The following is a 15,744-nucleotide window of genomic DNA, read 5'->3' on the forward strand; positions in this document are numbered from 1 at the left end:
CTAGTGGTCTCTGAAAAAACCAAGCAATTTTGTTCAGAGGGGATGTTTCTTCATCACCTTACCCAAAATTTCAAGGCATAGTTGAGCAGATACGTACTCGTATTTCAAAACTTACTTTTGAATGGTAATTTCATACTCTTATACATGAAGCTATATATACGAAGTGAAAGTCCACCTACCTGCTCTCTTGTTTCAGTTCCACACTCTTACTCACTGTTAGGGTTTGTTTATGTCTCCAAAATAAATGGCCATGGCCATTACTTTGGAAGATATGAAATTAACAGAGTTTGTGGCTATTAATTTTCAGTCGTTAGTCCCCATAATGGTGCCTTCCTCATAAATCAGCTCAAACTTAAGATTTACTTGATGAACTGGAAGAGGATATAGATTTTCCTGCAACATAGTTGTTTTAAGTCTTTGAAACAACCTATGTTACGAATCCTGAGTACAAAACTTGTACAATTTCCAAGGATGTTGACGAAGGGCTTGAGTTTCTTAATAACTTGGTTGGTGGAGAGAATATATCATTTTAAAAGGCATCTCAACAGTTTAAATAACGCTAAATCATTCTGGGATCTGTTTATTATGTTCCTCTACGAAGAAAAATTATTATTAAATTTTAAATAGCTACAATTAAATGAAGCTTTCGAAGCTTCGATACTCAAAATAAGCAAAAAAATTTCCATGAGTTGAGAATTTTGCACTAATATATGAGCCGGAACTCATTTCAGACATGTCATTCCAGAACATATTCTCATAAAAAGATTCTGCCATAAATTTGGCTATCATCGCGTACTATCAATGCGAAAAATAATCTTGCAAAATACTATGATAATTTTACTGAGACCCTCACATAGAATCTCCAAAGACCACGAAAGTGTGGGGCCAAAGCCCTCCATTTTCGTGATGTTTACAATTTGTCTTCTGACGCACGAGCATGTCTTTTGGATTCAATGTCCCTTTAATACCGCGTGCCCCTTCCCATACTTTGTCATTTAAATTATCGAGTCATCATTTATTTAATATAAACAGTCAACCGCACATCAATTAAACTGACTATTGTCAGATGCTCCACCTGTCAAGACCGCACGTAATGTGTGGGAGAATAAGTGCCTTGTACTCCTACCAGCAAAGATTTAGCCTTCACTGATTCCGCTTCCACTTCACATCCCATTCCCCCAACCAATCGCCATCTCCGGCAACCATTTCCCTCCCCTACCCAATCATCCGGTATTTCTTTCTCTTCGTAGTCACCGTCAGCCGCCACTTCCCAGCTCCCCTCCCTCTCAACCACCCTCCCACCCACTCCACAGATTCCTACAATATTAAACGCTTCGTAAGTCGAACTAATCTCCCGGCAACACTGACGTTTCTTCTCCTCCCGTCCCCTTCTACTCCTTACATCTCCTTCTCTCTCCCTCTCGTTCTCTTCTCCCTTTGCCCAAAACCTTCCTTTTCCCCTTCGATGGGCACAGCGTGCGTGATCTCGCCGCCTCATCCCGACCCACACCGCTTATCCACCTCTTCCAATAGTCTTCTTTCTTTTCCCTCTCCCGCCCCATCCTTTCTACTCCGCCATCCTCCTCCACTCTTCTCCGCTCCCACAAATCCATCTCTACCTCTCTCTAGCTCTCTTCCTCCTAGGGATGCGTGCGTGTTTTTTCCTCGTTTGATCGTGTGTGGCGTGGAGAGACCTCGGGATGGTGGGGTACGACTGTGAGGAAGAAGAGAGAGTCGGGTATTTATGCATGTGAGTTGGGGGGAGGTGGGTATGGAAGGGAGTCGGGAGAATTCTCCTCTTTGTGCGGGAGGAAGAATCTTTTCTTTCTGTGGGTGCGGTGGCGTGAGGAGGAGAAAGGGGGAGGACGGGGGGGGGGGCAATTAGACCGGAGACCATCTCTCTACGGGAGGAGAGCCAAACTTGCGCACACTGGCGCGCGTCGATCGGTCGACGCACACACAATGGGACAGCAGCCGACCAGGATGCGATATCCAGGGAGCGATGAGTTCTCCAAATGGCTCAAAGTTCGCGGGTTCGAATGCCGGAATCCCTATTTATCCTCATTACGGCTTTTCCGTGAGGACACAACGGTAGAGAAACAGGAATAAAACGTGGACGTGCATGGAGCGGGGGAGGAAGTCGGGCGAAGATGACTGGTGCACACATTATGGGGCATCCTCCGGTTGGGGAGGAGGGCGCGGAAGAATTCATGCCGTGCCTCGCCACTTCCACGCACAGATCATTTATCCCCCCCTCCCTCTCTCGCATCCTCCTTGAGGTCGTTGTCGACACATTACCTCGCGTGGGAGCGACGGAGACTAGAGATCCCTTTCATTTCCTCCCCGGGCGCCCGCCGCGGCAAAGATTAGCACAAAACCTCTCTCCGTTCTCTTCGTTTGCTCGTCGGAGGGAGAAAGGCTTTCGGCGTCTGTTGCAGCCGCAGCGGAGGGCGGATTTGCCCCCTGAGATCCCAAGAACTCTCTCCCGTCTCAAGCTCTCTCCCTGCCAACTCCCGCGACTAGTCATTTGTTTATAGGTTTGCCCCCGAGGGACATTTACAATGTATATGCATGAAGGCGGCTTGTATATCATTTGCTCACCACGTGAAATAATGTGAAGCTGGTTCCAGTGGTTTTTGGCGCAGTGGTAATTATGAAACATCTTGAAGTTTCGCACAAAAGACAAATATGAAGTTCTCTTTAGAGTTCCTCGTATATGATCACAGGAGAGGGGAAAAAATCTCTTTTCGAATCGATGGATAAAAAAATAGGCCAAGAATTCTTTAAAGAGAAGCAATCAAGATGCTGAATCATAAGAACGTTTCTGATTATTAAATGTTTCAAAAAAACTCTTGCTTCAGAGTGAAATTTTATCATGCGCTTAATAATGCTGTGGAACTTTGCGCTCCTTCAACTTTTAGCAGGCACTTTAGTTAAACTTACAAGTAATTTTTAGGAAAATTAAATACTTTTTAAAAATGTTTATTAAAAATTTCAATTTTTTCAATTATAGTTGTTGATATTTAACATAAATTAGTGTAGCAATTAGCGTGGAATACAACGCATCAAATGACGTCTAGAAATTTAATTGGTGTGCATGTTAGGAAATGCAGAGAAGGACGCTTTGGAGACTTCAGTAGGAATGCATAGAAAGTACCTACTCAGAGGTCTTACAACTTTGTAGGTCATGCATGCATTTAAAGAATGGTCAGCAATTCTAGAAGGATAAGGATCATTGAGATGAAAATGGGAGAGGAGAAAGTAGACGTCGGCATAATTATTCACTCACTGTAAGTTAGTTGCTTTGTGGGGGTGGGAGGGACGGGTGAAACGAAATTTAAAGAGCATTCCGACAAACCGAGCCCTCTAATTGCCTTGGTTTTTCCTTAAGTGAGATTACGTTAGAAGAAACTTCTTTCTTATAGGAATTACTTCTAAATGTCATAAAAAACATACTTTTTACCTCGCAAATTGAACTCGGTTGAGGAAGCCTATTGAAGTAATGCTAACCATGCCAATGTCGCCTCAAAAACTACTGTAGCCATGTGAAGTAATGTAAAAGGGACATATAGTGCACTCATGGAACGCCAACAAGAATGGTTATGATTCAATAGCAAAAGGAAGTGAGATAGGAAAAGCACTCAGGGTAATTGAGACGAAAAAAGGCAGCTGGAATATGCTAAGTCCTCAAAGATTTAGGCCCCCAAGGCCTTAGGGAAAACAGAAGAGCACAGTTTTTGATTGTATGGTATGTGGTCAGTACTAGTGTTTATGCGATAAGCTTGCGGAATCTAATAGATACATTTCCGCTCGGAGACTTCATTTGATCAATCTCAAATCCAAATCTACAAGATACATCAATCTATTGTGAAATGACCATAACTATGGTTCCGTATTCAGCAAAGGTTCAATATCATATTAATAAGGACAAAAACATTTAAACATCGTAATGCACACAGTTTCGAGGATTGACATTTGAAGAATACAAGTATATGGGGATAAATTGGAGGAAATTTTATATGAATGTGCTGAAGAGTAAAATAATTTAATGGACAAATACAAACCAGGAGGCTTTAGATTAATTGAGCTAATTCGGAGAAGGAAAATTTAAATGAAGACCATTTTGAACTGCAAAGGATGTTGAAGGTTTTTACTGACGGCAGGATGCTTGGCAGGTAGGGAAGAAAGGAATAGGGATCTTCAACGATGTAAATGGAAGTAGGTAAGGAAGGTAACTTCGTGTGGTCAAATGATTTTTCATTACACAGAAAGGTTGAGAACGAACTTAAAGAGGATTAACCTAACCCTCTATGGTGTCTATTAAAGCAAGGACAGTACGTCTATTATAATATTTAAAAAATCCATATAATTTTATTGGCATTTGGTTCCGTAATGAACATATAATACATGTTCTTGAAATATCTTTCATACCAGAGATTGATAGTTTTGTGGGGCCATTGCATGGAGTACCAACAACCCTTATACAAAATAGTAGTACAAATTACTTTCGAAATAATTAAGTTCGCTTTAAACTTAACCATATTGAAAATCTCCCCCAGTCCACTAAAAAGATATATAACCAGATAATTTCAAAACTAATAAATAAACCTTTTTAATATTTATCGATAAAATGCAATTTTTTTAAATATTGCATATCCAATGCAAGTATTTTCAGCATCGACCGCATATTTTCCAAAAGAGAACAAGATACATTTTGTATTTAAGACAAGCCTGAATTTCCTAAAATATATTTCCCGGTAATCTGGTATCTCCAGATACATTCTGAAATTTCCCGGTCAAGAATCATTGAAAGGAATAAGTGCTTTCTGACAGAAGCTTTGAATATAAAGAATTTCAAAATGGAAATCTTACGGGCAATGACCGATTTCGTTTCCTCTTCATACATAGGCCGTTCCACCATCTTAACCGACTGGTATTGTTCGATGCTTTGAACTTGGCTCGACTTTTGCCCTGGAGAGACCTTTCTTAACAATGCGATTCATGGAATATTAATCAGACAATTTGCCTACAAGATGAATTATATCTACGGAAATAAGTGATTCGTCGATAGCATCGCCGATACCATAAAGATACCATCGATACCAAAAAATATGAAGACTAAAATTTCCTTTTGCGAGGGAATGGGAAGGGCTATGTACAGAGCATGATAGAGGCAACTTATCCAAAACATGCGTCGGAAAGCATTCGACTACGTAAAATATCCAAATTAGCATCTTCTTGAGCTTATTTAAATACATACGCAGATGCATATGCTTTATCCTATCAAGAGCATATCCGACTAGAACCAACAAGCTCTCTAATTATAAGGTAACGGAAGGACCACACGAGTTGAATAGAATGGTTTGAGGCGTCACTTTGTGGAAGCGATTCATATCGGAAAAGAAATACTTAGTTATTCCACATATATTTTATTAAAAAAGAGCTAGGTTTCGACGCACAAAGTCATCATCAGGTACTTTGACATCTGCTGATGACTTTGTAAGTCGAAACCTAGGTCGTGTTTAATAAAATATATATGTGGAATAACTAAGTATTTCTTTTCCGACCACACGAGTTATCTAAATTCCAGGGAAATGACTTAGTCGGGGTATTTTGGGTGATAGACTTGTATTAAAATAGGGTTGGCAATTTCAAATAGTTCGGAAAATCAGGAAGTGTTGAAGGGACATGTGATGACTGTGTTGAGTCATTGCTATATAAATCACGTCACAGCTATTGAAGCGAGAAGAGTTTAGAGGAAAATATTTGAAAAATTTTTGCCGGCAAAAAAAAACACAAGAGATTTGACAGTCAAAAGAATGACAGGAGAATTTCCGACCATTAAAATATAAGAATGGGGGAAGGGTTCACTGGCTGAGGGGTGGAATGGGGAACTGCCGACGCCGTCATTGATCTCGTCTCTCACGTATCGAGTCGATAGATACTTCAGGCACTCACTCTCGCCGAAGGAACGACAGGTGCTACAGTTGATCCCTCCTCTACACAACACAAAGCTGAGGAACTGGTTCCACTTGCGCTGAAAAATCTTCCGTGGCTACAGTTCAGGAGTTGCAAGATGACACTTCCCCTTTGCTCCAGGAGTTAACCTTATCCATGTGCAATATTGGGATATGCGATGCCCATCAGCATCTACCCTGCAAGCTGCTACCAAAACTGGTGACAGGAGGCGTTCATTTGATGGAGCGAATAGCGATGCTATTTTGGATGCTGGTACGTAAATTTCGGTGAGAAAATATTTTATTTCCATAGTTGATTATCGGTAAAAAAAAATATCGGAGTGATGGAGAGGAGTGATGTTAATTTTGATAATATTTTTAATATCGATATAACAATAGCCTACATAGATTTAACTCTTGAGGAGCAGAGGGACGGTGACACTCAAAATACCGTAAATAGTCGTAAATCGCATTACCACAATACAACGACGATGCATGTGGTTAGCATTATCTTTAACCACACAAAATTGCTAATAAGAATTTTGGAGGGACAACGATCAACGAAATTCAAGCCTTGAATCTAATAAACGAGGTTTGAATGTATTTCAAATCCTTAAGATGCCTCTGAACACAATTTTCTTAATCCAAGATATATATATATATATATATATATATATATATATATATATATATATATATATATATATATATATATATATATAATAGTGGCGATCTAATTTGTGGAAATTAACCATAATATGAGCAATAAAATATTAATATTTCACAGCCATTTGGCACGACGTATTTCAATGCTTATGCATCATCCTCGGGAACAACATGTCCCGAATGAGGTATATGTATATACAAATTGCCAAATTGGGATGGGCTGACATGGATGTGATGAGTTTAGGGAGGGGATGACTGACGGAGGAAGTGGTGTGGATGGGAATGGTATCAGCCATTGCGCGGGTATCGTGCTTATCAAAAGTATGGAAAGTTAGCATCAAGAGGGGAGAATGACTGACAAAAACAAAGCCTTTCAAAACTTACCCTGTCTTATTCTGTTGCATGATGTCATTCTGTGCATTGTTTCGGGACATAACATCTTTCCGCATTAAAATTCACAATGTAGGATTTCGGAAACAAACTAATGTGAAGAATCCGTAGAATTCGCCTAGCTAAAAAAGGTGAAGATACATTCACCCCACTTCTCGAGTACGTATTTTGACGCTAATATTAAAACATCATGCTGTCTAACTTATACAAAACACGCGGGGATCGAGATGTTGCGGGGGCTAACGTGCTGGCCTCCCACCCACAGGGCCCGGGTTCAAATCCCGGCAGTGTTGAATATTTTTCAGAGGTATCTCGATCCCTACTTGAGGTACTTTGTGGAGAGCACTTTGAGTGAGTACGCCTTTCGTCGGATGGGACGTTAAGGTACGAACTCCATGGCGCCTTTCGTGAAGAGTAGGCTAATACCGACGCCGGGTTTATTTCCACCCTTTATCCTTTCCTTTCCATCCCCTATGGCGCAAATGACCTCAGCTGTCGGTCGCCTCCCCTAAATACTACTACTACGAAACACGCCGCAGGCACCACAATTTAAACTATTCATTCCACTAAATAACAATGTCATCATCTCAAATAAATCCAAGTTCTGTGATAATTTGAGCCTCAAGAAGGAATCTCAAGGGAGACAGCGAAAGAACTGCCTCTCAACTCTGTAAATTTGCGAATTTCAGAATTGAGTACCCAATGGACTCCTACCTCAACCATTAAACTGGCCTTGGGGTTGAGAATGCCGTGATTGGTTTCACATACTTGTTTCACGAAAGTTAATAAATATACAAGTATAACGTCTCGCGAGGGATGATTTTTTCCAACGATGATCGTGAAAAAAAAATAAATTCATGCACCTGGAAGCAGACGCCTAAACAGCGAGTAGCTCATCAATATTTGCAGATTAGCTCGGTGGAGTAAAAAAAATGGACCGAATCTATTTTCTAACCCAAAAACTTTTATTCGCTCTTCGTCTGCAATTGTAACGAGGGACGCGGCACGAGGTCCCAAAAATGAATAAAAAAATCGTCGTGGGCACCCGGGCTAGTCGATGGCAAATCGTTATTCATTGTCCGGCATGATTTTTTCCCGAGAAGATGAAAATAACTCCGGTCTTTCCCCCCCCCCCACCAAACCTCATCCTCCATCCTTCCCTCCCTTGCTCCCTCTCTGTCTCTATATCGCTCTCCCCCTATCTCCCTTGCCCCGACTCTTATCACTGCCCTGCCTCGGTCAGAACTCATCCGAACCATTGTTGGTTAATGTAGAAGTTGGAGGGCTCGGACGTGGACTAATTCGGAAAATGGTGGGAGGGGGGGCAGCGTCTCGGGAGTTGAACGAACTGCCTGTCGACGGCAGAGGGGTCCAATTTTAGGGGACGGGGGACGGAATGGATTGTGCTCAGACGGAAGGGCAGACTCTGAGATACCCGTCCTTCCCTCTGCTTGCCACTCCTCCTCCGACGGACTGAAAAGACCTCGTTTCCATGCACCGCAATGAGTTCCGTGGAAAATTCCGAGAATCCGCCATACGAAAGAGAGAGAGAGAGAGGGAAAAGTCGCGTGCGAAATGAGAGAGAAATTTAAAATCCTCCCTCGGCTGCACCACCTCCCCTCCCCCTCCGCACCATTAAAAATCTCCACGCGAACAAACCTCCCGGAGGAATGCCGTGCCGCCTCGGAATGGCAATTCTCGAACGACCGAGATAGTGAAGATGTAGACTCTCCTGACGGGAAAAAATTCATGTGAACACGTTTCCTATCTTTGATGAAGTGTGAAGGGATAGGGAAAAAATAATTATGCGTGGTGGTTGCGAGGAGAAGATGATACATGCTCATTAAAATCTTGTGTCAAACATTTCTCCTGGAAAGTACATATATCCGAAAATATATTCAAGAGAGAGGTGTGACATATTAAAATTATTTTTTCACTTTTCCGGGAAGGGATCGTATACAAATCGGAAATTATCGAAGTTTAAGTTGATTATGATTAAAGGAAAATGTCTGCAGAAAGTTAAGTACACCGGTTCGCCTCACCCACGATAGTACTCAACCCAAAGGTTGGTTTGATGGGTGAGGATAGAGCTCATGCAGTACTAAGACTAACGCCGTGTGAAACTCGCATGTAAAGGAAGGGGAGGGTGGGTTCAGTTGCAGTTTCTCTACCAGTGTCGACCACGATTCCTCAAGTTGATTTGATACCCGAAAAATCACACAGCTTGGGTGAAGCTGATGGTGTTCACAGGCGTCCCCGGGAATCGCACCCAGGCCCTCCGGTCAGTAGCCCAGTACTCTACGCACTGGGCTGCTAAGGTAATAAAATTATTCTTAAAATTTTTCTCTAACAAAATACGCATTGATTAGTTTCGATGTATATTTTCCCTTTTAAGTGCTTTCAAGTGCGAAAATAATTGAGATATTACCTTATAAGTGGCAAATTGGAACTATTCACTCATCTCTTTATTTTCCCCCGATTTCTATGATCAAAAAGAATTTCGTCCATTTTGAGAAATACAGCTTTGATGGAAAAGAAACAGAACTGAAAGACATTAAAATGAAAATACTGAAAAAAGTAGTATTTCGTAATGACCTCGTGATTTCCTTTAGCGTCATTGATATACTTGTACACGTAGATTGGTCTCTGACTTACTGCTCGTGGATTCGGAGTCAGAGTGGACTTTTTCCGAGCCCAATAGTGTTGTAAATAATTTCATAAATAGCTCCATCAATTATCATCTGCGCTTCATTCATCTAATATCTAATTTTTGCTCTAAAGGGATAACTTAAGTATCTCACTGACACTTACGCTCCATAGGTAATATGAACAACAATGGAAATTAGGGAAAGAAATTCAACCGAAGCGTTAGAATTTTAATCAGTGTTATACTTAGATTTTTTTGTAATGAACATTTTATCAGCAGATTCAAAATGGTGCCCGATGAATAACAACTCAATCGATTGCGACATTTTCACAAAGCCGTTTGCCACTTTGCCAGATCTTGTTTACTAGTGCGGTAGCTAAACTTAAAAGTTTATAACTTAGCCTACCTATAGATATACCTTTTTCACGTATTTCTGCGACGTAGTTAAAATGAAGTCGGAATACTTGCTTATTCGGTAACCCAGGTACTTTAGTCATCAATTCATCACATAAACAACACATTCTCAATGTTATCCAGATTTATGGTGACAATTTTAAATACGAATTTTGAACATCATGCTATATATCAATCCGTTGGCTTGACATTGAGCACGAGCGTTACTTCGAGAAATATATTTTTACCATAATATATTAATGCTATGAAATTTGTTCAAAAGTGTAAAATACAATCCGTACACTGAGAAACGTTTTACCTCAAGCACCGAGTAATTGCATATTAATCCGATTCGCATTTTTCATGTGAGAAATATTTCTCTGTTAAACTGTACCTACTCCGCAATAAAACCTACTGTATTCCATTTTATCATTTCTAGCATACCTTCCCCCAGCCTTACATCGTACCTTCGACTACTCGGACTGGGTATTCTTGGAAACGAGGCCTGCCGCCCATGTGACCGCCAGACACCCCTCTATCCACGGGCGTGCTCACAAATACTTAAACAGTTTCCTTTTCCTCAATCCTCTGCCTCGTTCCACTCTACCCCCTCACCCTTGGCCATGCCTCTCGGCGTATGCATCCCGTTCGTCGCTTTGACATTTCCTCTCCATTCACTAGCTTCCCCTCGTTATCTCTCTCCCTCTATCCTTCCTCACGTCTTTCTCTCTTTCTGTCTGCATACCCCTGAAACCCTTCCCCAGCATATTGCTCTCCCCTCCCACCAATCCCTTCACCATTTCGACCCTACTTCTGAAGAGTCAGTCTCCTCTCCTTCTCCGAACGAACTTTCCCTCGGGAAGGATGCAAATCCACGTTGCTTGACCCTCGGCCACTCCACCAGGAGGTGAGGGGAGGCAGGTCGGGTGGGATTGCCTTATTTTTCATTTTGAATTCCTTTTCGATTCACGAAAACGGTTGGGAAACCATTTCCACCTGGCATTTGGGTCCAGAATCCCATTTCTTGAGGTCGAGTGCGCACCAGAACCCAGGGACAGCGCTCCCGTGCGAAGCATTGGAAAATGGTCATCGGCCAGAGGGTCGGTTGGATAGGTTGGGATATGAATAGTTAGACATTTTGACCCCTGCGTCGTTGTATTCCTCCCATACTACGAGGGTCATCCGGAAAGTAGTACCCGTTCGTGCCGCATGAAGTGCTGACGACGCGAGTAGCCGCTGGACGAGGTCAGATAGCTTCAGTGGCTTGTCTGCCTTCTCTGAGCCAAGTTGCGTGACGCTAGCATTGCCTGTGTTGTTTCTGTGATTGTTTACAATGTTTAAAAAAATTGAGAACGCCGCCAGTTGTGAAGTGAGGGCAGTGATTAAATTCCTCAATGCAAGAAACGTTCGCCCATGTGATATTCATCGCCAATTAAAGGAGGTGTATGGAGACAATGTAATGGACGAGTCGTCTGTTCGGCGGTGGTGTCGCAACTTCAACATGGGGAGGGGGAACACACACGACGATGAGCGTTCGGAGAGACCGTCTGTCATTACAGACCAACTGGTGAGCTCAGTTGACGAATTCGTGAGGAACGATCGGCGCGTCACAATTGATGACATCTGTGAGCATTTTCCCAATGTTTCTCGAACAATTGTTCATGAAATTGTTAAACACCATCTGCATTATGCAAAAATTTGTGCAAGATGGGTCCCTCGCGTATCTCAATGAGCTGGCGGCGAAGGACTATGCAGCAGGAATACAGAAACTTGTCACACGTTATGACAAATGCCTTAATTTGCTTGGAGATTATGTTGAGAAGTAGTTTAAAGTATCCTCTTTCAAATAAAATTTTTTATGTTTGTTAATATTTACTTTTGTGTCTTTATTTCACGAACGGGTACTACTTTCCGGATGACCCTCGTAATTAGAGAGGGGGGCTAGTTCCTCGAACGGTACCGCCTGTGGTTCCTCTAAAATCCCACGTACAGAGAAAATCAAAGTTCGAGGTTCACCAGAACTTACCACTATCCATATGCATCACTCAGCTTAGATCCCATGGTCATTAGCTAATAAATCTCCCTAAAAACCATAACTCAGATTACGAATCACTAAGAAAACCAAAAGTTTTCCTTGTTTAATCTTCGAACGTGACAGAGACATAATGGATCCAAGATAGCTCCGGCTGGCAAACATCCTTGAAGAATTAAACCAGCATTTTCCCTAGATCACAGTAACTCTGGAATATGACTGATATGTCTCATTAAGAATAGATATACCCATAGGTTTACGCGGTAATGTCTGAAGGGAATTGATGAAGACATAATAATACTTTCTTCGTAGATGTGGTGAACCTATTTCGCGGACTAGCATTAGGTAGCGATTAATAATAATATATTCCCATGAAAATATTATGTTACCTTAATGAAGCCAAGCCTTAATCAGTCAACGGAGTTATTTTTCTAATGCCCCGAACGCATATTGGTACGGTGAAGAATGATCATTAAATCAACATCATCATCTCTTCCCGTTGGTTAATTGCCTTCGTAATTCTCTCATAAAAGTTTTCTTTTTTCATAATGATGCCCACGAAAATAAAGAAATATCCATGTTTGCACTTCCTCTTAAATATATAAAATATACCCCCTTTCATTTGCATTATCGTTCTATCTAGCCACGCTTGTCAAATGCAGCGATCATTTTTGGCCTAAGGATAAGTTGTCTGAATTTCAATCAACATTTACTCGGTTAATTAAACACGCAAACATTCTCATCTCAAATAACTCATTTCATGTTATAAAGCATCCAAAATTGTTATTATGAGTTATTTTTTATGGTACTTTTGCAAATTGAAATTCACGTTATTATTTTTGTATCGTATTTCTTTATAAAAATCTAGGTAATTCCATGCGCTACCAGTTTTCATCATTTTATTTTCTCGTTTCCGAAATAATGTTTCCGGGCCAGTAAATATATGGCAATATCTTTGGAATGAAAATAAATGCGTATTCCGCAACGGCCACTGATACGTCTTGTACAAAAGCTGTATTCTTTAGCATACGTAATTCAATTTGACGGTAACTCTACTGCATCTGATACAATCGTCTAAAGAATCACATCATTTAATTCTACTCGAATCAAAGGTTTCTGAGCAATGAATTTCAGCGAATATGTGTGATAATTAGACCATACAAGGCATTTTGACGACGCTTAAATTTAATGTTATTTCATAAAGAAATAGGATAATTCAGCTAAAAGCTCTACGAAAATCATACTTTTCTTGGCAAATATTTCGGCCAATATTTGATCATCCTTCTAATTTTGAAAGTTAAAAAATAGACCCACAAGTTTTGCCGTTAAATAGATTCTTCGCTACAATTACCACAAAATCCAAACCGTGGTCACGTGATTTGTCAGGTTTACGGAGTGTGGACGGATGTCACAGGGGAGTCTGTCAAAACATTTCCAGAGACTCTCGAAAAAGATATTTTTGTTTAAATTCCAAAGCCAATTTTTAATAATTCTATTTCTCCAATGCTCTAATGCGATTGATGACGTGAGTAAGGAATAATATAACTTTTTGTGTTAAACTTCCGATCATATAAATCCAAGTCCCTCCACTCCACCCAGGTTCGTAAGGCAGTGGAACGTCGTTGAGAATTCCGAAAACGAAGCTGGGACCAATTTCGACCCGCCGAGTTTACCCTCCATTCACCGAGGTCAATCTAGGACGAATAATTAAAACTTTAAACAAATTCACTTGGTTTTCATACGCTACGCAATGAGAACTTGCTGGTGTGTGCCGGACGTGAGGATGTAAAGTTGTTCAAAATCGAAGAAGTCGAGTTCAACCACGTTTAACACGAACGTGCGAAAAACTAGCAGGCGACTTTCCATCCGAGTGCGAGCACATGTGCGTGGCGATTTCCCGCAGGTTTTCGCGTTTCCCGCAGGCGGCAAACGTAAACCCTCCCGTCCCACGTGCTGAGGCGCTTAAACACAAACGGATTTCGCAGAGGACAGAGAGAAAATTCGAGGAGGGTAAAAGAAGGGATTGGGCAGCTCGGAGGATGGGGAGGGATAGACCGACAAGGGGTTTTTTTTATTTTCGGAGAGGGTTGTGTGAAGAGAAAGGTGGGGAGAAGGGGGGGGATGGGGGGTTGTGGGCGAAGTGAAGAAGGATAAAGGGTGTGGGGATCGGAGCGAGGGGAGCGAAGACTCGAGGTGGTTTGGGGTCAGTGGGACGATCCCTAGCACCGAGGGTGGCGCGAACGGAAGAGATTTTCGGAGGACGGAGAGAGAGCGAGGAAACAAGCACGTACACACCACACTCGCGAGTTGAATAAAACGCGTTCATTTGAATCGCCAGCTGAAGAAAAATCTGAATCAGCTCATCTCTTGGCCAACATTTTTCGCGAAGTGTGCTCCCACCTCACGAAGAGTGAAGGTTTAAAACAAGCCATTAGCAGTGACGTAATGACGGAGACCTGGTTGTTCGTAATTGGAGGCCTTTAAAACCACGTTTTTATTAATTAAATAAAATTATATACACATATATATATATATATATATATATATATATATATATATATATATATATATATATACTTATAAATAACACTTTTTGAGAGTCTCACGGACGTGAATAATAATGTATAAAATTTTGCACTAGTGAACACAGACAAAAGCACAGAAACACACAAAAAAGAGACTCACCAAGTTTCGAATTTTTGGTGGTCGCAGCAACCTTCATCAAGGGGAATAATAATTTAAACGGAGAAGCGAGATAGCGCTAGTCAACAAAAACACAGAAACACGCGCAAATGAAACTCACACGTACTCCAAATTTTCGGTGGCCAAAGTACTTTCCCCGGGGGAAAGAAGGAATTTTCCTGTATATGAACTCGCGTTTTCGAATTTTTGGTGTTCTAGCCACCTATCTCAAGGGAGAGAAGGAAGGAACTCATTGGAGTTTATCGAAGTTCCTTCCTTATCTACCTTGAGAAAGATTGCTTGACCACCGAAAATTCGAAAACGTGAGTTTTTTTCTTTTTTGTGTGCTTCTGCGTTTTTGTTTTCGTTCGTTAGTGCTAACTTTATACAAACAGGTGTGTGTGTGCATATATATACACATATATATATATATATATATATATATATATATATATATATATATATATATATATATATGTATATATACATACATAAATATATATATAAACAAAGAAAGGACACTCACAATGTCCTTTCTTTGTGTTTCTATGTTTTAAAAATCTATACCTGTGTTTTTATATATTTGTGCGTCACCGATGAGCGTTCCATTTCGAATATATATATATATATATATATATATATATATATATATATATATATATATATATATATATATATATACACACATACATACATACATACATACATACATATGGGGCCAACTTCTGTGGACACCTTCAACTCCACCCATGCTGTGTGATTTTTTTGAGCACCAGACCTTCCAGGGAACCAATAACCAGCACAAGGAAAGGCATTGGACCCCCTACCCTGATGTGTGAATTTTCACAAGCCGTTGGGCATAGTACTGGGTGAACTCTGCCTCACCTACCAAACCGACCTTCCGGATGATTACTGCGTTTACGGTAATATGTATTAATTTGCGTAAATATAATACCATGAACACAGCAATCAAGTCT

The sequence above is a fragment of the Hetaerina americana genome, unplaced genomic scaffold (assembly GCF_022747635.1).
Source record: "Hetaerina americana unplaced genomic scaffold, ioHetAmer1.1.p SCAF_3, whole genome shotgun sequence".
Lineage (NCBI taxonomy): Eukaryota > Metazoa > Arthropoda > Insecta > Odonata > Calopterygidae > Hetaerina > Hetaerina americana.